Source organism: Tursiops truncatus, chromosome 4 (assembly GCF_011762595.2).
Source record: "Tursiops truncatus isolate mTurTru1 chromosome 4, mTurTru1.mat.Y, whole genome shotgun sequence".
In the NCBI taxonomy this organism is placed as follows: domain Eukaryota; kingdom Metazoa; phylum Chordata; class Mammalia; order Artiodactyla; family Delphinidae; genus Tursiops; species Tursiops truncatus.
The window spans coordinates 54457997-54472583 of NC_047037.1; the positions used below are offsets into that span (position 1 = coordinate 54457997).

Genomic DNA, 14587 nt, shown 5'->3' on the forward strand with positions numbered 1-14587 from the left:
ATCTCATATACACACTCTTGTACTTACCTACTTATATTTCACTTCTTAAATCTAAACCTAAGATTCCATAAATTGTTCCTGTTATGAATTTTAATCTACTGTTGCTATAGTGCCTGGTAAGGCTACCGTGGTTACTGATAAGAAACCTTGTTACTAAGAGTTTAGCTCTTAAAAATAATGGTCAAGGGCTTCCCTGGTGGTGCAGTGGTTGAGAGTCCGCCTGCCAATGCAGGGAACGTGGGTTCGTGCCCCGGTCCGGGAAGATCCCACATGCCGCGGAGCGGCTGGGCCCGTGAGCCATGGCCGCTGAGCCTGCGCATCCGGAGCCTGTGCTCCGCAACAGGAGAGGCCACAACAGTGAGAGGCCCACGTACCGCAAAAAAAAAATAATAATAATAATAATAATAATGGTCAAATGCCAAGAAGAAGTAGCAGCAAAATAAAGTCATGAGTAATTGGGCTATATATTATGGATTAAAATAGGTATGGGTAAAAAAGGAAAATGAAAGTTAAGAATGATGAAGAGCAGCTGATGAGTAGCTATTACTTTGTGTGTTCATTTGGGGGGAAAAAAAAAAAGCTCACCCTGTACGTGATGTTGCCGAGTTCCATAAACAAACATCAGGCAGCATGATGTAATAGAAAGAGTCCTGGACTGAGTCAGGAGACCTCTGTTCTAGTCCAAGCCCTCAGTTTCCTCATCTGTAAAATGAGGGTGCTGAATTAGATAATCTGAAAGGGCTCCTCTAGCTTTAACATTGAGGATTCTACAGATGAATTTAGGAAGAAGCAATAAAATGCAGGATTTTTGTTAACAGTAAAGTTAACATTGCAAACAGCAGGTGGAACAGGGATGAAAACAATTTTCACAAATATTGAACTGCAAAAAGCAATTATTTCATAACTTTTAACTACCAGAAAGGTTTTTACAATATACCAGCCTTAGTAAGTAACATTATCATCTAAACTAGATTAGCAGTGAGTGACCAAATTATGACCTCAAAAAACCTATTCAGCAGCCAGACTGCCCAAGTAAATCTTGGAAACAGTACAGGAACACCTTTGGGCTAGTAATTACTTTAGGTGATAAAATGCCTCATAACTTTCCACAATTAAGTAACTGAACAAAGAGTAAAATGACACAAAAAATGATTAGAGTAAATTAAACAATTACTTTTAGTTGCAATAAAACAATAATTATGCTATGATATCCTTCTTTGTTAATGAGAGTATTTTCCCTAAGCATAATAATTTCTTTCCTGGTTAGCTCTCAAAATAGAACCTGGCTTCTTCTGACAACAAGGTAATTTGAAATAACTGACATTTTTTTCCACTGGTGACACAAAGAAATATAAAAAGAGAAGAGTATCTTTTGTTTAAGTTTTCTATACTGAAAGAAATCAAGCTTCTATAAGTAACAAATAATAGAAAGGCTCTGGTGCCTCAAAAACTTGTGGTTTCCTAACTGCAATTTCCTAAATATAGGTAATTAACTGATTGGTCCTAGCTAATCATCCAGGGTCTAATAAATTCAGTTTTAAGTTCATAGATCAGCTGATGTTATACTTTATTTTTTTATTTATGTGAATCCTATGATTTTCACCTGGCAGACTTTTAAAACTCTAGGTATATGAGAACCAATAAACATATCTCTACAAAAACATATCTCTACTATCAAGAATCTATCAAGGGCTTCCCTGGTGGCGCAGTGGTTGAGAGTTCCCCTGCCAATGCAGGGGACACGGGTTCGTGCCCCGGGAAGATCCCACATGCTGCAGAGCGGCTGGGCCCGTGAGCCATGGCCGCTGAGCCTGCGCGTCCGGAGCCTGTGCTCCGCAACAGGAGAGGCCACAACAGTGAGAGGCCCGCGTACCGCAAAAAAAAAAAAAAAAAAAAAAAAAAAAAAAAAAAAAACTATCAAAAATCTCTTTTAAAGGATGTAATCTATATCTTTTAAAGGATTTAAAGATAAAATGAAACAGTCAATGAAAAAAACTTGTTTTTACAGCTTACTTTATGCAAATTACATAGTGATTATAAAATAAATTGGCATACACACAATTCCATTAATTATTCACTTGAACATTTCACCCTGGCAATATAATACCTAATATGTTATTCAGAATCACTAATAAAATTTCTCTCTGGCTGGCAGAAACAAAGACAAAAATAAAGCTGTCTTGATGGTAATGAAATTTGTTCTTGGCTAGTCTTAAAATAGTTGTGATATCCATGTATCTCTGAGACAAAAAAATCTGGGAAACAAAATTTTCCCTCACATGAAATATATTTTCGATTTTAATCTGGGTATTTTGATTTACAGCCCTAATGAGTTGATTAAAATAACCTTACACTTAGCTGCACACAGTAGAAATCAGTATGATATGTGAAGCATACTTTAGGGTGCTATTTTGAGCCTAAGCTGTTTTCAGCAATTACTCCAACTACCTCACTTCCCCCTCCCCCCATAACTTTTTCAGAGACACTTAAACATTATGCTTATTTACTTATAAAAATACAATTACTAATGATTACTATAAGCAGTATTGTTTTTAGCCAAAATCAAACAGATGTAAACCAGCTCCTCAAAAATTCAGGACTGGTTGACTGTACTGGGTAAAGTATTATTCTCCTTTGGAAAGGCGTTGGTACCAGGATTAGCAGTTAAAGGAGAATTTGATGTTTAAATAACTAGTTGGTATGTGGCAAGAAGCCCACTGGATTGTTCCTCACTAAATTTCAATTTGTAGAACATAAGCACATTTGTTATTCTTCCTACCACTTACATAGGTCAGCATACAGTACAATTTTCCCAAAGACCAAAACGCCTCATTTAGAGATCAATAATACAAAATTCTAGAAAGAGTTATAAATGGCTAGATGCTGCACACAAAACAGCAGCACAGTTGCTTTTTGTTTGTTTGGGGTTTTTTTGCAGCACATTTGCTTTGAGAAAGTTTTAATAGAAATGGTCGTTCTTTTTATTATTGCAATATAATTGGAAAAATAAAAACACAAAAGACCAAAAATAAGTCCAAACCTGACTAATTTCTGCTCACTAGAAATTATCAAGCCATTTAAACATCAATTAATTACATATAACTTTTTATTTTCTAAAATGTATTTAATAACTGCCTAGTTTTGTTCAAAGTTCTCATATCAGGCTTGGGGAAGAAAAAAACTGCCAATAAAAAGAAATTGAGATAATCAAATTAATGGCTAAAAAAATCTCACATTTCATAATTACAATTTATAGTTTAATATTTCAGTTTTCTCTCATCTTTATCCACTTATAATTTATTCCGATATATACATCTAAAAATTTCAGTGTATCATAATAGATTTCTGAAGAGTAAATTAAGATAAAAAATGAAATAGTATTGGGCTTCCCTGGTGGCACAGTGGTTGAGAGTCCGCCTGCCGATGCAGGGGACACGGGTTCATGCCCCGGTCCGGGAAGATCCCACATGCTGCGGAGCGGCTGGGCCCGTGAGCCATGGCCACTGAGCCTGCGCGTCCGGAGCCTGTGCTCCGCAACGGGAGAGACCACAACAGTGAGAGGCCCGCGTACCGCAAAACAAAAACAAAAACAAAAACAAAACAGTATTTTAGAATGGTTATCCTTAATACTGGATATTATGTCAATTTTTTTTAATAACACTATACTTATCTCTCAAAACTTTATAAAATTACAAAATTCTGGAACAATGATCATTTGCTTTTTAATAGAACAGCTTATTAACATACAATTACCATATTCCTAAAATACAGATTATTTTTAAAAATAAATTCTCATCATTCAATCTAACAATTTTAGCATAAAAATCATGTAGCATTCCTCTTCTGAAGGATGAATACAACACAGTAAAAAATGTGTCCTAAACCATACTTTATACACCACAATTGGCCAATTAAAAGAATGGAAAGGGAATCTAATAATTTCCTCTAATAGCATTTTCAAAACTTGTTCAAAATAAGCAGCCCCAGGGATTCCATCTCCCACTAATTACATTTAACTCTGATCACACTCTAATTATGTATCCATTCCCTCAGAATTTATGTATTATAAATGATCTTAGTGAGATTTTGCTATATCACTCTGAAGTAATCAAATTATTGTGTGGATGTTTGCCTTCCCACTTTAGTTGTTTATTTCTACTTCTATATCTTTCTACATCCTGAACAGTTCAGAGCTTAGTGCATAGGCAGAAAATTGTCAATGATAAACTCTTTAACCTATTTTTGAAATTCAGAGAAATATCAATTTTTATGAAAGCCACTAAAAACAACGTACTAACAGCAGGAAACTAGTTTATACTGCCTAGTAGTATCTTTTATTCAATATAATGTTTCATTTTGCAAATTTCACACATTCAGAAAAACTGAAAGCACTGTACAAAGCATATTCACATAGCTATCACCAAGACTTTAAAATTAACACTTCCTTCTACTTGTTTTACCACAATTATTAATTAATCTTAATTTTTTAAGCATTCCAAAAAAAGTTACAGATATCAGTAAACTTCCCCCATATATAACTTCATTATTGCCTATCATTAACTATAATAAAGTATTTAGTATGGTTTTTCTCTTAAAGTAAAAATTTCATGCAAACAAAATACAATGGATACTTACAAGGTGTACCATTCAATGAGTTTTGACAAATGCGTAAACTCAAGTAACTCTAATCCCTAACAGGACATAGGATACTACCATCACCCTAGAAAGTTCCCACATATCTTTTCCTACATAATCCCTGTCCCCAGCACCCATTCATCCATTTCTAAACCCTGCCAATGACTTTTCCCCCCAACACTGACTAGCTTTGCACCCTCCACCCCAATACACAATAGATATTTGCCTGTTTTTAGTACATCTTATAAACGGAACCATACATTATGTCCTGTTTTATGTAAGGCTACATTCATTCAGCATAATGTTTCAGAGATTAGTCAAAATTGCTTCATGTACCAATAGTTTGCTCCTTTCTACTGATCAATAGTACTCTGTGATACAAATACAGCACAGCTTGTGTATCTATTCTCTTGTTGATAGATACCTGGACTGTTTCCAGTATAGGGGTCAGCCCCCGTATTTGACAGTTTATACACAGAATTCGGTACTCGACCTCTGTGGTTCTTTCCTTCCTTAGGCTTCCCCCTCTTCCTCCTGTTGGGCTCCACTGCTCTGTAGCCGCTGTGGTAGTTCTGAACTGTGTGGCTCCTCAAGCCAGTAAGACTGCAAACCAGCCAACAGGAGCCTGCCCTCTGACAAAACACCATTGCAATGGGAAGCTCACCCAAGGCCATTCCCTTCTTTTAAGATACCACTCCAGACCAGTTTCTTCTTGTTTCTGTTTGCTCTACAGTGTCCTCTCACTTTTTTTTTTTTTTCCATATGTTGTCCAGAGATTGCAGTCACTATTTGTGGGAGGATTTGTCCTATAGGAGTCACTACCCCATTTTTTGGAATTATAACCCCCTACTATGCTTAAGAACACACTTATTCAAGACTGTAATTGACATACCTCCTTTCTCATGTTTTTTCCCCTCGAGACCCTGATTGAGCCAGTCCCCCTGATTCAAAAGAGACAAACTAAACCAGGAAAAAGAGGCCTCTGGGAGCTGGATCCTGTAATTCTGTATACGCATCAACCCAGGTCCCAAGTTCATCCCAGGATGTGGATACAGAACACACTCAAAAAGGCAAAGGCTTTGAGAACTGAAGATCTGAGCCACCGCCAGCATCCCACACTAACACCGAGGGATGCACGTGAGGAGTACACCCAAAGCAGCGGAGCAAAGGCTTTGAACACTGAACTCACAGTGGAACCACTGTCCATGACACAAACAGAACTTCCAGTGAACGTGTCTGTTTTCAAACAGACAAAAAAATCATCATCATCATCATCATCATCATCATCATCTCCTGAGAGGATACAATAAAAAACTACTCAACATACAAAGAATCAAGAAAATCTAATTCCCAAAGAAAAAGAAAATAACAGATGCCAATCTTGAGATGATCTAGATGTGAGAAATATCAAACAAAGATGTTAAGGCAGCTGTTTTATCCATCCTCCACGGGCTAAAGGTAGGCACTTGAAATGATGGTAAAGACAGAACTTCTCAGAAGTAGAAAGTATAAAAAGAACCAAACGGAAACTGTATAACTGAAAAATCTAGGGGAAAAGTGATTTGACAAGAAAATAAGTGTAGACAAAGGAGAGCAAATATTGATCTTCCTGAATAAGAGATTAACACAAACAGATGAGAATAAAAATCTAATTTTAATAAAAGAAAAATTTCCTCACAGTTTGTACCTTTAACTCTTAACTATAGTGGGAAAAAAACCCTAGAGATCTCTAGCCAAGATGCCTTAATCTTTATTATTCTGTCTCCTCTTGAGGTCCTGTGAAAGCACTCATGATTCACCTTTGAAGAATATTCAAATTCTATACAGTTTGTATTAACACAGAATTTAAAAGAAAGCTGGACTACAAATTAGGGGGTCTGGTTCAAGTCCTGGTGCTCTACTGTAACAAAGTACGTGATCTGGCATCACTTCTCTAAGCCTTGGGTTCTCATTTTATAAATAATGACAACCTACTTAGCTTTGTAATGTAGTCCCATGATCTATTTTAGGAACTCTGAGGGTCAGTCCAGTTTCCCCAGATCTTAAGTTCTTTATCGCTCTAATTACTTGTTTCTGGCAGACAAGGAGAATCTTTAGGTCTGGTAGCTATGACCAGCAAGGTATAGAACAACACTGTCAATAGACATACAATGCAAGCCACAATGCAGACCACATATTTAATTTTAAGTTTCTAGTAGCCCAAGTAAAACTTAAAAAGAAATCGGTGGCAACTGATTCTAATAATGTATTTTTATTTAATCCAATATATCCAAATATTATAATTTCTTGAAATCCGTATAAGATTGAGATTTCACTTTTTTAAAAAACTGTCTTCAAAATCCAGCATGCATTTTATATTTACAGTACATCTGAGTTATAACCAGTCGTTATTTCAAGTGCTCAACAGCTACACCTAGAGTGGCCACAACACTACCCAGTGCAGGTGCAGCTGTGGGGTGGGAGGGGAGGGGAAAGTGAGGCAAAGGCAAACAAGGTCCAAGGTGTCTTGATGACTTATCTGCCTTATCTATACACACACAAAAACTGTATGCCACTGATGGTTATGAGATCTGCCATGGTACAGGCAGGAGGACAAATCAGAGAAAGCCTGGTTTTGAAATAAAGTTCCATCTCTACCATGGGTAGAACTGCAGTAAAAGAAAAAAAAATGGCTTATGTATATTTCAAAATAAATGAATTAACAAGTATTGAATATTTACTTTTATGAAAGACAATGTTTATTCTATCCTATCCACAACTGAGGGCAAAGTATGTAAGAAATACATTAAAAGACTTTATAAAACAAATACATTTCTCAATTAAATGAATTAAAAGACTGGTGAAAGGGGCCTCCCTGGTGGCGCAGTGGTTGAGAGTCCGCCTGCGGATGCAGGGGACGCGGGTTCGTGCCCCGGTCCGGGAAGATCCCACATGCCGCGGAGGGCTGGGCCCGTGAGCCATGGCCGCTCAGCCTGCGCGTCCAGAGCCTGTGCTCCGCAACAGGAGAGGCCACAACAGTGAGAGGCCCACGTACCACAAAGAAAAAAAAGACTGGTGAAGGATACACAAAATGTTTTAAAAGTACACAATATTCAATTCAGATGCTTTGCTGTGACTTATTTAGCTTCTGAAATTTCAGCCAAAATATTGAATCCCTCCTCTGAATGAAAATAACAAAAAGCTTAAGTAAATCTGCAAATACTGAAACCCCTGTTTTTTTTTCATGGATATAATGTTTTTAAAATGGACTCTACAACAGTTTCATTCCTTAATTGTTCCTCAGGTAAAACAAAGGGCAATAACCAATCTCTGTAAGAACCCAGAGTCCCACCCCAGTTCCATCATGTCACAGTTCCTATCATTTCCATATGAGAACAGAAATACATACGCATTCTCAGAAGAGAGGACAGAACTGTGGAAACAGACTTGATTCAGACTTCAGACTCTACAATTTATTATCTAGGTGATTATAAACAAGAATGATGGTCTCCTCATCTATAAAACAGAAATATTAACAGCCTCACAGAGTTACAGAGACATTTAAATAAGATATCTACTCTCTCTCTCAGAACACTCACTCATCTTTCCATTTTTTGTCTGATTTTAATTTACTTTTTCATATATCAAAAAACTTTAAACTAATGAAAATGTCTCTTGGTGTCTCCTACACATTTAGTATGTTTCTATGTACTCTGTTCTAAACTCATAAACCCTTATGCTCTAAATCATTTTTTTAAAATATCAGATTACAATGAACTCAAAATGATTCCATTAAACTCTGACTGGAAATGAATGTCAAATCAAGATGGTCCTTTATACATATATATATACATATATATATATATATAATATATATATAAATAAGAATGTTAGCATTTTTTAAAAAAAAGATCCTCCTTACAGGAGGAAATAGTAATCATAGTGTAGGAGAAAAAAATAGGCATTATGAAGGAACTCTGTTAAAAAGAACCAAGAGAAAAATCAAAAGATATGACTGAAATTAACTGGCTTACAGAAAAGGACAGAACATGAAGAAGCAAACAAACAGTTAAATTTGGAAACTCCTGTCTTTTACACACCAAACTTCAGTATGTTAGTTTTTCTTTGGAGCAAAAACTTAAAACTCAAATTTTTTTAAAAAGCAATACTATCCCCCGGGAAGATGGATGGATTGATGAAAGAAAGCAAGGAGAAGACGACCCCAAATGGCTTCAATACACCTATGAAATATGGCCTGTAGTTTCAAATTTGGCTACACTGCTAATATGAGACAAGGCAGCTCAATCTTAAATGTGTCAGACCCTATTAAGACTGAATTTAACAAAGTGAGGTCAGTGTGAGAAGTTGCAAAAACTTAAAAAAATAAAGCCAGAAAATAATCAATGACAGGACACCTCTTGTTTTAACATTGTTCCATTAAATATTCATCCCTCTATGTAGGTGGAAGTCCTTGCTCACTTTATTTTGGGTTCCCTGAGACAAAAAGAGAGGTACATTTTATTTCTGGTTGCATGGTGCCTATATTAAGAACTTGTAGAACAGACACCAAGTTATCTGAAGCATGAAGATCAATTTTTAAATAGCAACATCAACTCACCATAACAAGTTCTACTATCACATTTAATTTAAGGATTAAATCCATGAAAGAATCCACACCTTCTTTGCCTTCCAAATGAAACCACAGTCACTCAGGTTCCATTTTAGACAGTTGTATCAGCCTCACATCACACAACAAACATCCAATGGTAAAGATGAAGGCATTCAGTTAACTACAACTCCAATGTGCATGTGCTCTGCTCTTTTCAGCTTATCATTTGTTTTGTTTTTAATAGAAAATAAACCATACATTTTCAAAGGTATACTTGCTCAGACATAAGCAAAGGCATAGACCCCTCTGAAAGAAATTCAGCCTGTAGCTATTTTCAGCTCCATCCATTAAAAGGAAAAAAAAAAAAAAGAAATCCCCAAAACTAAGAGAGCTTCAATGTAACCCTCTTACTATTGACTTGAAAATTAGTTCTCCAGAGGCATAAATTCTCAACCAAAATAAAATAAAGACTTCACACAGTCTTGTCTATATGGCAGTGCCATTCATGCTTCACATTTAGTAATACCACTTCAAAAGTACAGGACAGTGAAAGACAGATGATAAATAATGACAATGAACTTCTCTACAGTGAACAAAACAAATTATTTTACAGATGACACGCTTGAGAAGTGGAGAGTAAAAGGGAACAGATCACTAGCTCCTCAATACGCACCACACTGCTTCCTGGGAGTTACCTCTTGGTAGGGTTACAACTCTGGGGTCTTATCCTCAGTCTGGCAAGCCATAATTTACTTTTATCTGTTCTCTTGGGATAATCAAGTTCTAGGAGAACAGATGTTAACAAAATACACTAGAGCAATTTATGAATGAGAAGAATGATTTACTAATTTACACTGAGAAATATAGTTGCCAGTAGACTAGAATATTCATCGATGCAACAGAGGCTGGCAGTGTCCAGCCCATAACCCCTGATCACTCAGTTTTCCTTAGGAACTAGGCAGCTTCTTACTGCAAACACCTGAAGGTCATCTCTGGCCACAGTTAGGTCAGAGGGGAAGTTCTAAGGAGCTGATGCCCTGCCCTTCCCAAAGCATAACTCAACCAATAAGGAATAGAGTTGGTGGACAAAGTACCCCAACTTTCTTGACCCATGAGTGGAAGAGCTGAGAGGCATGTTCTACATACTGGCTCCCAGAGGTCCCCACAAGATGTGAGTCCCAACAGTCTAACATATTAACTTACTCAAAGGCATCTTGTACTGGCCTCCTTATCTTCCTTTTCTCATTTCCCCACAGGAACTTCCTGGGTTCAGCTTTCAAATAAAATGGTTATAATCGAGGGTCTGATTCCACGGAAATCAAACCTCAAACAACTGGTCAGCGAGGTTCTATTCTTAGCAGGAAAATCTTGTTGTTAAACCAAATTAAGTTTTAGAAGCTGTGGGATAACTGTAGAATTAGAACAAGAGAAAAGAGGAGGCCTAAAGGGATTGGTCAACAAAGTTGATAGACATTTCTTGAAAATGAGAATCTACCTTTGGAACAGTTCAAAGAAAAAAAACATACAAATTGTTCTAAAACACATAAGATGCAAATTAGAGCTACATTGAGACACCATTTCTCAACTATCAGATTAAATATGTATATATCCAAAAAGTTCTGACTATACACTGTTTACAAGTGGGAAAACAGACACCCTCATACATTACTGGAAATAATATAAGATGGCCTAAAACCTACAGAAAAGAATTTGGCAAACTGCCTCAAAATTACATGAACATTTATGCTCATACCTAAAACTGCCATTCGTGAAACAGCTAAGCTACATCTATGTAATGGACTACTCCACAGCTATTAAAAAGAATGAGGACTAACTCTATACACTACTATAAGGTGATCTCCAAAATGTTCAGTGTATATATATACACATAGGTTTGCTTATTTTTAAAAGTAGCAACCTAGTTAAACTTGGTTACCTATAAGGGGAAGAAGAAACTAAGTACATACTTCACTTTGAAGTAATATCAATGTTTTCTATAAAATTATAAGATTAAATCAATATTTTAAAATCCTAAAAATTAAAAATACAACGAAACAAATGGACCTGATTCTGTACTAAGTTGGTAGAAAAATCATACAAGTGGATTTACTTTGAGTACTTCAAAGTACTGTGAATGTAAACCCCCAGTGGGTCATGGGCCAAAGAAAAAGCAGTTTTCAGTAATCATATTGGTGGTACTGGTTTAAATATATAAAAATATATTTATAAAGATACAAATTATATTATGTACAATAATTTCATATTTATTTTATATATTTACATATTTACATCTTACATATTCTATATTTTATACCTTTAAATAATATATTGTTTTATACATTTATATGTTAAATATATATAACATTATACATAATATAAATATACAAAAGAAACAAGTTTATATAAATACCATTAGAAAAAGATTTTTCAGCATGAGAAAGGACGGAAATATTGAAATCAAAGAATTTAAGTTTGAAAAATTAAAATCCAACATTTTTATCAGATATATCACAGACATACCAGACATCCAGAAACAACGAATACCCTTAGCACTAGACTGTGGCTCTACATACTGCTTTCACTAAAAGGAACTGGACTTTCTGGAGACACAGCTGATTTGGGGACTAAGGAAGAACATGTGCAAGATGAGCTCAGGAACATCTTGTTATGTCAAAGAGCAAGGACGCTAGCAGAGACTACTAGAGTTGTGTCAAAAACATTCAGAAGTCAATTTAAAAAGGCTCCTTTGGCCAAGACAATCTGAGTATCCTAAGAATAAGAATAAAAACTACAATGCAATAACATATCAAATATTTAAATCCCCAAGCTCACAGAGACACTTTTTAAAAAGTCTTTGTTGGTCTACTTTTACCAGCATTCTAGGAAACAACTTAGCACTTTGAAAATTGGAAAATAAACTTATCTTCGAAACAGAAATAGAGTTACAGATGTAGAAAATTGGTAAATAAAGGGAAGAATCAAGAATTTGGTATGCCTTTCCGGTGCAAACTGTGCCACAGAGTAACCAAATATCTGATGAAGGAAGTTTCTCTTTATAGAAATATTACAGATAATAAATAATGAGAGATGATCTAGGCAATGATCATCAATGGTCACCTAATATCACAAACAGAGACAAGCAAATATTATATGCCTCTTCATGGAATTACTTAGTACCACCTAAAAAATATTCTGCCATCCTACCCCCACCCCAAAATAATGCAAAAAAAAAAAAAAAACCTGAATTAGATTAATCTTTTAAATTAAAAAATTCAAGGGAAAGAGAGGCATTTTACTACAGGGATGCAATTAACAAAATACAGAACGAGGAAACCCTGCAAGACAAATAAAAAGGAAAATATAATAAAGAGGTAAAGCATAAGCTGTACGTAGCAACCAAATGTAATGTATGGACTTTGTTGTCAATCTGTAAAAGCTCAAACTAAAAGGATATATGGTGATATTAAGAAATTACTGTCATCACCTCACACCCATTATTAGAGTGCTCACTACCCCAAAATGAAACAAACCAACCCTCACAACAGCCAAAAACTCTCACAGAAAATAACAGGTACTGGCAAGAATGTAGAGAAATCAGAACCCTGTGCATTAGTGTTGGGAATGTAAAATGGTGCAGCCACTTTGGAAAAGCGTATGGAGCTTCCTCAAAAAATTAAAACTAGAATTATCATATGACCCAGCAATCTCACTTCTAGATATTTATCCAAAAGAATTGAAAGCAGGATCTTAAAGAGATATTTGCACTTTCATGTTCACTGCAGCATTTGTCACCACAGCCAAAGTTGGAAGTAACCCAAATGTTCATTGATAGATGAATAAAGAAAATGATATATATGTACAAAAATTCCACCTTTTAAAGAGCAGAAAATCCTGTCATAAGATACAACACAGACAAACCTAGAGAACATTACTCTAAGTTAAATAAGCCAGTCACAAAAGACAAATACAGTATAATTCCACTTATATAAGATACTTAAAGACGTCAAACTCATGAAAACAAAATGTAAAGTGATTGTTGACGGCGGCTAAGGAGAGGAAGAAATAGGAGATTTTGTTCAAAGAGTAAAGAGTTTTGCAAGATAAAAAGTTTTTAGAGATCTGTTGTACAACAATGTGAATATAGTTAACACTACACTTAAGTGTACTAACTGTACACTTAAAAATGGTTAACATGGTAAATTTTACATTATGTGTTTTTTACTATAATTTTTTAAAGTATATTTAAATGCCTTTTCAAATAAAAAAATTACTGTCAATTTTTAAAGTGGGATAATGGTACTGTAGTATATACTTTTAAAAAGCCCACATCGGGCTTCCCTGGTGGCGCAGTGGTTGAGAGTCCGCCTGCTGATGCGGGGGACGCGGGTTCGTGCCCCGGTCTGGGAAGGTCCCACATGCCGCGGAGCGGCTGGGCCTGTGAGCCATGGCCGCTGAGCCTGTGCGTCCGGAGCCTGTGCGCCGCAACGGGAGAGGCCACAACAGTGAGAGGCCCGCGTACCGCCAAAAAAAAAAAAAAAAAAAGCCCACATCTTCCATCGATACCTACTGAAATATTTATTAATGTAATCATGTGACATACGTACTGGCTCCAAAATAAATGGGGGTGGGGGTGGGGAAGAAAGAGGCATAACAACATGGGAGCAAAGTGGTTACAGGAAGCAAAGCTGGTGATGCTGCAGCTGGGTGAGAGTTCATCATGCCATTCTCTCTAGTGTACATCTAAAATTTTTCACACTGAATAATAATATATACCTACTGGTCACTGGGTTCTATTAATGCAATAAGATAATTACAGAAAGTAGCATGAAACATTTATACTGAAAAGTAGCTGTAAATCATGGTGACTTAAGGTGCTATTAGAGTTAAAATAACTTGCACTTAGGCAAATGAAGAGTGAGGCAAAAAAAAGAATATTCATGGTTCTTATATGAAAAACAAAGTTGAAGTGGGTGTGGGGGGGTGGCAGAGGTGACTTTTCACAAAGCATTCCTTTATGGCATTTCCAGAGAAAAACACATGAGATAGTACACAGCACAGATTTAACCCCGAACACTACTACATTGCTCAGGCTCATGGGAAAACCACCATTTTGAACCCAGTATCTATAAACTTACTAGCACAAATTACAAATGTGTAGAAATGGCTTTGATGTCCACAGCTAGGCTATAAGCAAATTTGTGTAATCTTGACCTTCTTCATCTTTCACTCTAACACGTATACAGAATTAACACTAACATAAACATTTGTGATGGCAAATGTGTTTGAGATAATCTGATTTAAAATACAGTCTACAAGCTGCTCCTGAAACAAAACAAAACGACATGCAGGCTATGTGAGTGGCAT

General features: G+C 36.1%; 1 protein-coding gene across 4 annotated transcripts in view; it reads right to left on the minus strand.

Moving 5' to 3' along the window:
* The window catches only part of TBL1XR1 (TBL1X/Y related 1), a 188285-nt gene that overhangs the window by 75221 nt on the left and 98477 nt on the right, over window positions 1-14587 (minus strand). Inside the window, exon 1 of one of the 4 annotated variants that reach the window (XM_073803916.1) lies at window positions 586-702. The exons of the other annotated variants lie outside the window; for them this stretch is intronic. The gene's annotated coding sequence lies outside the window, so the exon portion shown is untranslated. Of the gene's footprint in view, window positions 1-585; window positions 703-14587 lie in introns of those variants that run through there. 4 annotated transcript variants of the gene reach the window in all.